We start from the raw sequence: 12,448 nt of genomic DNA on the forward strand, positions 1-12,448 counted from the left end.
TATGCGTATAAAGAATTTTTGATTCTTCCATTGAAGAGCTCAGATTCAGAAATTACTTAGTAAATAAAGAATCGACAAATTCGAGGAAGCTGCAAATCACATTGATTAATTCGCGCAGATTATTAGTATCATCCGCTCTGATACCATGCTAAAATTAGTGCTAATCTGCACTTGAAGCTTCAAGCTTGACAGGTTCTTTAATGGAGGAAGTTTCTAGAGAGGAGAAGAAGAGATCATTTTAGAGGCAAAATAAAATCTATTGTTTCATTAGGTGCTGTTCAAGGTCATTATATATAAAACTTCCACTAACCGACTAACCGACTAACTAATTAACTTAACTAATAAAATGCTGCCACATCATCCTTACTAAACTAACAATTACAACTAACAGCTAGCTAACTAATTAAAGACTAACTAACAAACTAGCAATTACAAGTCATAATAATAAGCATATGTAAAGCCAGAGAGAGTATTATGTATGACTTTAGATGAATCCAATGGTTTTTTCTTAGACTCCGAATTTGTATTAGGTTATCTATTAAATATATATAAAACTTTAATTATGAATCCAGTAACTAAGAGGAGCTATAAATTCAGTTGTAAGTTCAGAACCCATAAATTTCAAATTCTGACTTCGCCTCTAAGCATATGACTTCATTATCACCATCAATCATAGTGTGATGTATCTTCCCCCAACTTTCTCTCTCTCTATATATATCTATATACACACACAATATACCTGGTAATTGCTCCTTGAGCTATAGCACTGTATTTTTTGGGCCATATTCCACCTTTAACAATAGAAGGAGAAGATATATCATTGGTGACCAATGTGATCCTAATGTGTTTGTCCCTAGCTAATAAGATGTGAATCAACAACAACAACAACAACAACAATAACCCAGTATAATCCCACTAATGGGGTATGGTGAGGGTAGTGTGCACGCAGACCTTACCCCTACCCTGGGGTAGAGAGGCTGTTTCCGATAAACCCTCGGCTCCTTCTCTCCAAGAACTCCCCATCTTGCTCTTGGGGTGACTCGAACACACAACCTCTTAGTTGGAAGTGGGGGGTGCTCACCAATAGAGCAATCCACTCTTGTACCTAATAAGATGTGAATCAACAATGGGAAATCAATTCCATTGATGAAGTCTAGACACTCAAATTTGAACTCAAAAGGCAAATATTTCACTTTATCATAGAAACACATTAATACCAACTGTTTTTTTTTACTAGTTAAAATAAAATTTACTAACAAATTCGAACAAACATAAATGAAACAAAAACGCTATAGTTGTATGCAGCATACAAGGTCAAGTCATATGCTATCAAACGAACCTATACTAGGGCATACCAGGGCCAATTTAATTAGAGTGCTTGTCAAACAAAGCAAACATAAGATATTCGGGGCTGAAGTTTATATGAAGTTTGCTTGCAGCAGTGCAAATTAACTTCAGATATTTGAGTTTGAAAGCCGCTTGTAGCAGTGCAAACTTCAGACCCACATATATGAAGTTCTCTTGCAGCAGCACAAACTTTGAACACATTAGTTCAAAAGTTCATGCCCATATTATTAATATGTTTTTGTCCAAATATTAATTAGCTACTCTAAACTTATCACACTTTAACTAATTTTAAGTAAATGGCTACGACTTAAATCGTGACTTGAAATTCGGCTATTTGTGCACTTCGCCCATTTTCTGGCAGTTGTTTTGTATTGGCCCCAACTTCTTTAGTATACATATATTTAGATTGGGCTTTGGATGCTTCGAAAACCAGCACAAAGGGTTCCACAAAGGGTGATTCTTCAAAGAGAAAACTGCTCGGTTTGGCCCTTTAGAGCAAAAATACCATCAATATTAGTTAATTCACAAATACTATTAATATTAATTAATTATTTATAATATTATACTAATATTAGCCCAATTAAATATTTATATGCTTGTCCCTCTCTTTAGTCTATCTAGTAAAAATAAAAAAGCAAATGCAAACCATATGCAATATGCATATAAATAAAGATTGATCATTTCGTTGCTCAATCCAATAATTTTTGTGACATGACATTCTACATCAATGACCAGTCAAATTTTAAATACAAAATGGAGTTTTCCAAATCCAAAAACTTGCAACTAATATAGAACTAAACTGAATAGTAAATCGTAGATAAAATAGTTACAAGAAAAGTAAAAATGAAAAAACAAAAAGCAAAAAGATTTATCATATGTTTCCTGACCAGTGGCGGAGCCACATGCACTAAAGGGGTGTTTAACCGACACTCGTTCGCCGGAAAATTACACTGTATAACCCTGTAATATTTTTTAAATATGTATATACTATATAATGACATCCCTTGACTTCTTAGTGAGTTTATTTCTTTATATTTTGACTCTTCTTAATGAAAATCCTGGCTCCCCCACTGTTCGTGACAGAAGATAAAGAATAGTATTCTCATTGTTGTATTTCTAAAACTGAAATTTGTTTTAAGCAAGTGTTGTTGAAATACATTGGGTACATCTCAAGGAGATTAAATCACAATTTTGGGATGATTTGATTGAAATTCGAGGTAGTTTGAATTGAAATTTGAGCCAAGTTCGAAATAGAAGATGAACATGGAATAAGATGCAAAATATATCACCATGTATCATGTGTATATCTCATATGTATTTCTTGTGTATCTCTTATACATCCATATATAGATGTGTGTGGGATACATGTTAGATATGTGTCATAGAAAATTTTTTAAATTTGATTTTAACTATTAATTTTGACTCCAAATAAGTTTAATTTACCTCCAATCTTTTTAAAACTTGTGTATTGTCTCGTCTACGTGTGTTTATGTGTTTTTAGTGAATTCCAACATAACCATTGAAAAAGAATCTTTTTTTGTAGGCTTTTTGAATATTATATATTACTGATAAATTTTTCTGGGTATTTTTGAAAGCATGACTTAATGACTAATTTCCCAAATCATCGCTACAGACAGAGTCACACAGTGCAAGAACCAACATGTATGTGTCTTCATTAGGCGTCGTCATACTGAGAAGTGAGAAGACCCAATTAATTTCCTTCATTTTTTTTTTATTGTAGGTCCATGTATATTTATATTTTTACTGTATTAAAAGCACAAAACCTTTACCGAAATGTTGTTCATCTTTTTTATTCTTTTAAAATAGAATTCATTCTAAACAAAATAGTTATTTATTATTTTTCAAATATTTTACACTTTAAAATCAACTAAATATTTTACTTATTAAATCTTTTCTTGCTTGAACTATGTAGTGTTCCTTCATTAGTTTAGTTTAGTTTAGTTTTTTTTGCCTAATTTGATGTTATCCTTTTTTTTCCCTATTAAGTTCTCACATTTTAAAATCTATTTTCTAAAATAATTGTTATTAGAATTTTAGATTCTTCATCAGCAACTCCCTCCCCCTCCCCCCTCCCCCCAAAGTAGCCCAGTTCCGGGCCCTCTTTTACAACAACAACAATTGTTATATTAAGTTCTCACATTTTAAAATCTATTTTCTAAAACAATTGTTATTAGAGTTTTAGATTCTTCATCAGCAACACACCCCCCCCCTCAAGAGAGCCCAGTTCCAGGCCCTCTTTTACAACAACAATAACAACAACCCAGTATAATTCCACTAGTGGCTCCCCTCCTTCTAAGAACCCCCCACCTTACTTTTGAGGTGACTCGAACCCCCCACCTTGCTCCCCTCCTTCTAGGATCAACAATTTAACATTTACCATTTTCATAAACTAATTTAGATTTATTTCCTTAGATTCTATATTATAACTCAAATATATTTGTCCAATATTATTTACGTGATTTTAAAAGTTTGTGTACATTGGTACAAGGTACACGCGCATTGTGCACTTTAAAACTAGTTAAATTAAAAGTAGAAGACACTTCGAAAAATATTGTTAGCCTTTTTTACCCGTTAAAAATAGATTTCACATTGCATAAAATGGTTATTTACTTATCTTTTTAACATTTAGGATTTTTAAATCAACTAAAATTTTATTTATATTAAAAGCACGAAAACCCTTAGCGAAATGTCGTTCGCCTTTTTTACCCTTTAAAATAGAGTTTATATTAGACAAAATAGTCATTTAATTATTTTCCTAATATGTAAAACTTTAAAATCAACTAAAACTTTTACTTAATAAATCTTTTCTTGTTTGAACTATATAGAAAATCCTAACAGGATTTCTAAATCAATTAAAATATAACATTATATAAATTCTTTCCTTATTTGAACATGTAAAATAACAAGACTTCTTACAAATTATATTTCGTGGTATTTTGTTTCAAAACAAACTTAAATGCCGTAATGAGTTTGGTTTTGGTGTTTCTTCATCAGTTTGGTTTTGGTTTTACCTAATTTGATATCATCCTCTCTTTTTTTTCAATTAAGTTCTCACATTTTTAAATCTTTTTTCTAAAACCATTGTTATTATAGTTTAGATTCTTCATCAACAACCCCCCCTCCCGTATGGCTATTTTGGTGTTAGGAGTGTGTCCGGATGTCGATTTGGAGGTCCGTAGATCGTTTCGGCGTAAATTGGTGAAAGTTGGAAAGTTTGAAGATTTTTGAAAGTTTGACCGGGAGTGGACTTTTTGATATCGGGGTCGGATTCTGATTTCGGAAGTTGAAATAGGTCCGTAATATCAATTATTACTTGTGTGCAAAATTTGGTGTCAATCAGAGTTATTTTGGTATGTATCGGCGTTGGTTTCAGAATTTAGAAGTTCATAGGCTTGAATTTGGGTTGCGATCCGTAAAATTCATGCTGTTTGATGTGAATTTTGGCCTCGAGTATGTCCGTTACGTGTTTTAAAATTTGTTGGTATATTTGGACGGGGTCCCGGGGGCTCCAGGTGTGATTCAGATCGATATCAGATCATTTTAGACTTGTGTAAATCTGCTGAAGCTGGGATGTTTCTGGTGTAATTGCACGTGCGGAGGGATTGGTCGTAGGTGCGGGCTCGCAAAAGCGAGCTCTTGATCGCAGATGCGATTTTGGTCATGCCCAGTTGGGGGTGCAGAAGCGGCTTCGCTTTTGCCGTGAGGAGAAGCGCATGAGCGATTGTGGTGGTCGCAGGCGCGCATTTCGGAGGTGCGGCGCTTGGCTCACAAAAGTGGATTTTGTGGACTTAAGTGAAGTCCGCACCTACGATGTTTTTTCCGCAGGTGCGGAGCCGTAGATGCGGCAGAATGGTCGTAAGTTCGACGTAACAAGGCAGAAAAGGGAATTTTCGAGGGTTTTACTTCATTTTCATTTTGGGACCTTGATAGCTGAGATTGAGGCGAGATTTTGAGGGATTTTCAGAGGAAGTAATAGGGTAAGGATTCTTGACTCGTTTTTGTCTAAATACCATAAATCTATTGTTAATTTCATCTTCTAATTTGTGTTTTGGAGTTTAAAATTGGGGGAAAAGGTGTAGAAGTTCTTAAACTAAATTATTGAGTTTTGAAAGGCGAAATGGGATCGGATTTGAATAATTCTTGTATGGTTGGACTCGATATCGAATGAGTGTTCAGATTTTATAATTTTGGTCGGGTTCCGAGACGCGGGCCCGGGTCGACTTTTTGGGGTGATTTTTCAATTGCTTGCTTAGGTCATAACTTTATTATTTAAGTTAGTTTTCTATAGTTATATTTATAGTATGAAATTGTTTTGGCTAGATTCGAGCCGTTCGGAGTCGGAAAATTGAGGTAAAGGCCTTCTAGTTGATTGATTTAGCGTAGTTTAAGGTAAGTGACTTGTCTAACCTTGTGTGGGGGAAACTCCCCTTAGGATTTGGTATTGTTGTGATAATTGTGATATGTGAAAGCCGTATACGCAAGGTGAAGAGTGCGTACACGGGATAAATATGAAATTTCCAATTTTTAGCTATGTAGTTCTCTTTCATGCCTTAATTGAGTTACTTCAACATGTTGTAGTCCTCATAATCAATCTAATTTCACACACCTACTTGTCTTATCTCTTATTTGTAATTTGTCCTACATGTTTAGTTGAATTACTTGCTTTCTTTTATTCCGTATTCATTATTTAATTGTTGAATTCTTACTTGAAATTGGTATTCTTGGAATATCATATTGTTGAATTTGGTATTAAGTTGCAAAGGACGTGGTTTCTACTGAGGCAAGGTATAAGTTGTGAAATGTCATTTTACTTAGTTATTATGTTTGGCATTCGTGTTATTATTGAAGTGATTGTTTGGTTGTTTGCACGAGGTTTTGCCGTGTTGTTGTTATTGTTTGCACGAGGTTTCTGCCGTGCTGCTGCTGTTACTATTTGCACGAGGTTTCTGTTGTGTGTTGATGTACATGCGGTAGGATAAGGTGGACTTGATACGCGTGACTAGTAGGGGAACTACTAGAAGCCATGCAGTGTGACAAGGTGTGCTAAAACGCGGGGTGCTATTTTAACGAGCTCGAAACACACACTTAAATTATGCTCGCTAGTCAATGATAGTATAATATAATATCGTATCCATATGGATTGGAGTTAAATATTATTTTTGTAGTTTCTAGCTTAATTGATATCAAGGAGAATCAACAATTGAGATTTATAATGAATAACTAAAATTAACTACGAATCTAAAGCTATTGACTAATGACTATCGAAACAAGGAATAAACAAAAAAAGGTTATTAGCGGGAGAAAAAGAGGGGTTGATAAGATAGGTTCAAGATAATTGGTTGGGATATAACTCTAGATAATTCACTTCTAATGTTTAAGCGAGTCTCTCGAATTCACTCAATTATTATTTCAAACATTCAGTAAAAACTCCTCTCTCGATTAAGTCTTAACCTCACAAGATGAACCAATTTTAAGCACGTGAAGATATGCAAGAATGCGTAGTGGATTGTTCTTTAGGAAAACCTCTTTCGATTATTCTCTTAGCCAGTTTTAATCAATAATTTAACTAGCCTCTTTCGATTACAAAGAAGAATTAATGAATTCAACAAACACTATAATGCAAAGATATCACAAGTTATGCTTCTCTCGATTAGATGAACACCTGGATATAGGTGCAACAATTAAATCATCCAAAAACGCTTCAATATATAAAACTAGAGTCATAATCCACAAACAATCATCAATACACCAAATCCATCAAAGCCTAAAGAGAATTACTCCATAGATATGGAGTAATTCATCGCAAATATAATAAAAAAATAGGAAAACATAAATTCAAACCAAACTCGGGTCTTGAGTGAGGAAGGAATGATGAAATTCTTGTGCTCGTGTTCTTCCAACTCCCCCTTATCCTCCTTAGGTCGAAAGTATGTCAAAAGTCCAGGAAATAATATTTCTTCCATGTATTTATACCAAGTAGGGTCGGGCCCAAACGAAATCACCTTCTCCTAGCCGAAATAGGAAAATTACTCTGTAAAACTTGCACAAGTGCGCCGCATGGGGCGACGCTCCTTGTGGGGCATTAGTGGGGAAATCTGGAGAGTTGGTTCTGACATGCAGCAGAGAAATACACAAGCGCGATGCCCCACGCGCTGCGGCAACGGGGATTTCTCAGAGTACGGATGTTTCTTTCGTTTTGACGTCTAGACTTGGTCTTCGACCCCCGAACATGATCCCGGCATAATTCCTTGGGCTTTTACTCAGACTTCAAAGCTCCAAATCACATAAATTTATTCCATAATATCTACATAGCTCGGAATCACTCCTACAAGGCATAAAACACATAGTAAGTGCAAAACTCTAGCAATTAAAGCTCAAAACGAATAAAGTGCAATAAGCGACTAAAATACGAGATTATAGCCTACCATCAACACCCCACACTTAAACCATTGCTCGTCCTCGAGCAATCAGACTACACTTTATATAGACACGACCTTTTTTAACAATTCTACTAGCTCATCTCACCAGGAATATTTAAAACAGATTAAGTACAATACCGTAACATCCTAGCCTCCAAATTTGACTCAAAAGCACCACACATTATTTATAACCTGCTCACTTACTCTAACATAGAGGTCAAGCATTAGCTTTCCTTCGTGAATCAAGTGCCCTCACATGAAAATAGAGAGTAGTTCCATACACTATAGAAATTAAGAACAATTAGAAACTCAAGATAGAAAGAATTCGCTCACTCTCAAAAACAACATTCATATGCCACAAACGACGTACCATAAGCTTGCCCGTAGTGTGCTACTCTACTAATCGAGCTCATTCAGTCAAGGATCAAGTAGGACTTTAATTGGTTGTAATGTAGGTTGCGGGACGGGTATGATACATTTGAATATAACAGTGACTACACCTCCCTAAGCACTTTAATACATATACATTAACATTTCAAAACCCCACACTTATATCAAACCATAACTCCACCTTCACAATCAATATACATTAACTCGTTACTTCTTTAAGCACAATTACATCAAGAGTCACCACTATCAAAAAATATTTTGCATAACAATACAATATTTTTTTCTTTTCTCTTTCAATTCAAGTGGCTCTTACTTTTTCAAAATAGTGCACCTTCTTCCTTTTTCAATAGTTCCACTCAAAAGCTAAACCAGCCACCCCACACTTCAACTTTTACAAAGTTCATAACAAATTCAAGTGCTCACGAGAGGTACAAGGTTCAAATAGATGGTCAATTTAAACAAATGGGTAAGTTTTGTAATGTGGTTGCCAAAACAATAATAGGATTACAGGCTCAAAGAGGTTAACTAGGATACATAACAATTAGGAAGGTCACAAACATATAATTGGCTCCACAAAGAAACCCCTATATCACTTCCAAGATTGAATAAAACTATTATTTCGCTTTACAAACACACGGGGCAAGTTCTAGAAATCAAATGCAATGCACAGAATAATACAAAACCTCACACACACATGGAACATAACTCACTCAGGATCGGACTCATCACGACACTCTAGTCAAAGCAGTTAAGCAAAGTTAAGATCATCTTATTTAAGGTACTTATACAAGAGTAAAACACTGAGCCTAAGCGTCACAACGAAAGCACTCACTATTCTCAAGTCATCATAAAGTCAAGAGATATTTCTTTCAATTCAAATCATAGCACAGGGTTTCCTACTCCTAAAAATATTAAAAACTAACTACACTCGGTTTATACAAAACCCTTGGAAAAGAACCACAGCACAAAGAAAAACCAAGGGGGAATTGTTACACAAGAAACCCGTCGAATGATATCCATCGTCAGGAAAATTAAAAAAATTTCAAATTACACATATACATACAACATACAACATATCCCCCACCTCACACTTTAAGTTGTGGAATATCTCCATGATACACAATTAAAAAGCATAAGGTAAAGGAAACTTCCCTGAACATCTAGTAGGGGTCTGAGTCGAAGTTGGGATCCATTCCTCGCCTTCGGACTAATGCGCATATCCATGCCGACAGCTTCTTCTCCACCTTTTTGGGGTACACCCCACACTTATCTTTCTCACTCAATGCAACCTTCTCTTTTGAGCCCTTCACTTTCCATTCAACACTTGCAACTGGTTTTTCCTTCTGTGCCCCATTTTCTACATTCATATCAAAAGTCACCGTCTTCTCGCCCACTCTAAGCATGAGTTTCCTCTCGTATATCCAATATTGTTCTACCCATGGCTAAGAATGGTCTTCCTAGGATTAGGGGGACCTCCTTGTTCTCCTCCATATTCACCACTGTAAAATCTACAGGAAATACGAACTTATCCACCCGAACTAACACATCTTCCACTATCCCCTCGGTTATTAAGGTCATTTGGTATGCCAGCTGCAAAGACATTGGCACTGACCTTATCTTTCCAATCTCCTTCTCTAGTTTTCTGTAAATAGATAGAGGCATTAAATTAACCGAGGCATCAGAATCACATAAAGACTTATCAAAATTTATAGTCCCTAATGAGCAAGGTATAGTAAAACTCTCTGGATCTCCACACTTTATGGGAGTTTATTTTGTAATATAGCACTGCAATTCTTTGTAAGCTTGACCACTAGGGTCTCCTCTATTTTTTTCTTCTTTGTAAGGATCTCTTTCAAGAATTTGGCATAAGCAGGCATTTGTGAGAGCACTTCTGTAAATGGAAAATTTACCTGAACCTGTTTCAGCATATCTAAAAATTTCTCAAACTGCTTGTCCAATTTTTCTCTATATAGCTTTTGAGGGAAAGGTAAAGCAGGCATATGCTCGCTCTTCTCAAGTTCCTCCCTTCCTTCTTTTTCTTCTTCTTCTTTTTCTTCTTCTTCTCAGTTTTCATCGGGCCTTTCTTTTTTTTTTTTATCAACATCACTTTTTAGCTGCTCCCCACTTTCTTTTGCAATTATCCCATCTTTTTGGGTTGGGGTGGGATCCTTGCACACTTTCCCACATCTCAAGTTCACAACATTCACTGTTTGTTTAGGATTTCTCCCAGTATCAGCGGGGAGAGTTCCTTGAATCCTCTCAGACAAGGAGCTCTTGACCCGCATGAGGATTTATTCAATTATAAAGTGGCTAGCTGCCCAACTTGTCTTTCCAAGTTTTGAAAACTCATACCTATTTATTTGATAGTTGCTCCATGTTCCCGTATAGCTGCGCTATGAGTTTCAAGCCTATCATCAGTTTTCAGAATGAAGGCCTTCATGAGATCTTCTATGCTAGACTGAATGGGCAGTTGAGGCTGAAATTGCTGCCTCTGCTGATTTTGGAAAGATGGAGCTCCTTGTCCCTAGGGTCTAGAGTTATTGTGTTTCCATGCATTCATGGTACCCCAGTTGAACTCCATGAAAAACTGGGGTGCCTCTGACCCATTGCATTAAAATTGTAGTTCCCCACAACATTTACTTCCTCAGTTGAGGCTTGACACTCATGAATAGGGTGTCCTCTTCCACATATATCACAAGCTGCGTGAGGCTCACTCTGTATTGTAGACAAGGTCAACTTCCTTATTTCTTTAGCCATAGCTTCAAGCTGTACCTGCATATATGTGTTAGAATCAAACTAGTGAACACCAGTTGATCTTCTTCTTTCAGCACTCTCAGAGGGCCACTGATTTTCATATTCAGATAACTCATCAAGAATTGTGACTATCTCCTCTAGAGTCTTCTTCATCAACGGGCCTCCAGCTGCATTGCTCAATGTTCTATGTGATGCCGGTGTCAACCCATACCAAAAGTTCTGGAGTTGCATCCAGAGTTCAATTTCGCTCTGTTGACACTTTCGAACAATCTCCTTAAACCTCTCCCATGCTTCAAAAATAGTTTCCGTATCTTTCTGATAGAAGTTATGGATTTCTCTTCTAAACTTGCCCGTATTAGGTGAGGAGAAATATTTATCAAGGAATTTTCTAGTCATCTCCTCCCACGTTCTAATTGATCCCGTGGGCAAGCTTCGAAGCCACTGTTTTGCATAATCTTTAAGAGAAAAGGGGAATGCCCTTAGATACACTTCATCTTGTGACACACCATTGTATTGGAAGGTGTTCATAATCTCCTCGAAGTCCATTAGATGTGTGTTTGGATCTTCGTCTGGCTTCCCTCTGAAGACACGTCAATTCTGAAGGGTTTGAAACAACCCTTGCTTTAACTCAAAATTGTTTGCTGCAATTGGATGTGGTCTAACACTTGATAAACCTTGGTTGTAAATCGGTCTAGCATAATCTCCAAGTGGTCTCCCAGGCAAGGGTGCTATATTTCCGAACTGGTTTGCACCCAAGGGTTGATTTTGAGCAATTCTACGGCCCCTCTCTTCTTCATAGATAATTTGTGCATCTCTAATAGCTGCTTCCTCAGCATCCCGTGCAACTTGTTCTCTTTGTTGGGCTGCCTCTCTTGCGGCCAAATCCACATTATCCTCACTGTCCAGCCATATCTTTGGTTGAGGATTGCCCAACCTTTTCTAACATCTCAGTGAGTTTTCTTTCCTTCCTCAGCTTTCTAGTTGTTTTTCAATTTCTGGATCGTATAGTAGCACTTTTTTCGCAAAAGCTCGAGTCATGCACCAATCTAACCTATAACCTGCGCATAGTCAAAGAACACCAAACGTAAAAAGAGAAAAAAATAAAATTAACTAAAAATAAAAACTCCTGAATTAGCACTACAAACTATTTCAAACACTATTGATTGTTAATCTCCGGCAACGACGCCAAAATTTGACTAGCTCAAAACACACACTTAAAATATGCTTGCTAGTCAAAGATAATATAGTATAATATCGTATCTACATGGATTGGTGTTAAACTATATTTTCATAGTTTCTAGCTTAATTGCTATCAAGGAGAATCTACAATTGAGATTTATAATGAATAACTAAAATTAACTACGAATCTAAAGCTACCGACTAATGACTATCGAAACAAGGAATAAGCAAAGAAGCTTATCAGTGGGAGAGAAATAGGGGTTCATAGGATAGGTGCACGATAATTGGTTGGGATCTAACTCTAGATAATTCACTTCTAATGTTTAAGTGAGTCTCTC

General features: G+C 36.2%; 1 non-coding gene across 1 annotated transcript; it reads left to right on the top strand.

Annotated features, from left to right (window-relative positions):
* Positions 1 to 11,172: 11,172 nt before the first annotated feature.
* Positions 11,173 to 11,279, top strand: LOC117280653 (small nucleolar RNA R71). Its single transcript, XR_004511218.1, has one exon. It is a non-coding gene; the product is annotated as a small nucleolar RNA R71 (small nucleolar RNA).
* The last annotated feature ends 1,169 nt before the right edge of the window (positions 11,280 to 12,448 follow it).

This window comes from Nicotiana tomentosiformis, chromosome 12, assembly GCF_000390325.3.
Source record: "Nicotiana tomentosiformis chromosome 12, ASM39032v3, whole genome shotgun sequence".
Classification (NCBI taxonomy): domain Eukaryota; kingdom Viridiplantae; phylum Streptophyta; class Magnoliopsida; order Solanales; family Solanaceae; genus Nicotiana; species Nicotiana tomentosiformis.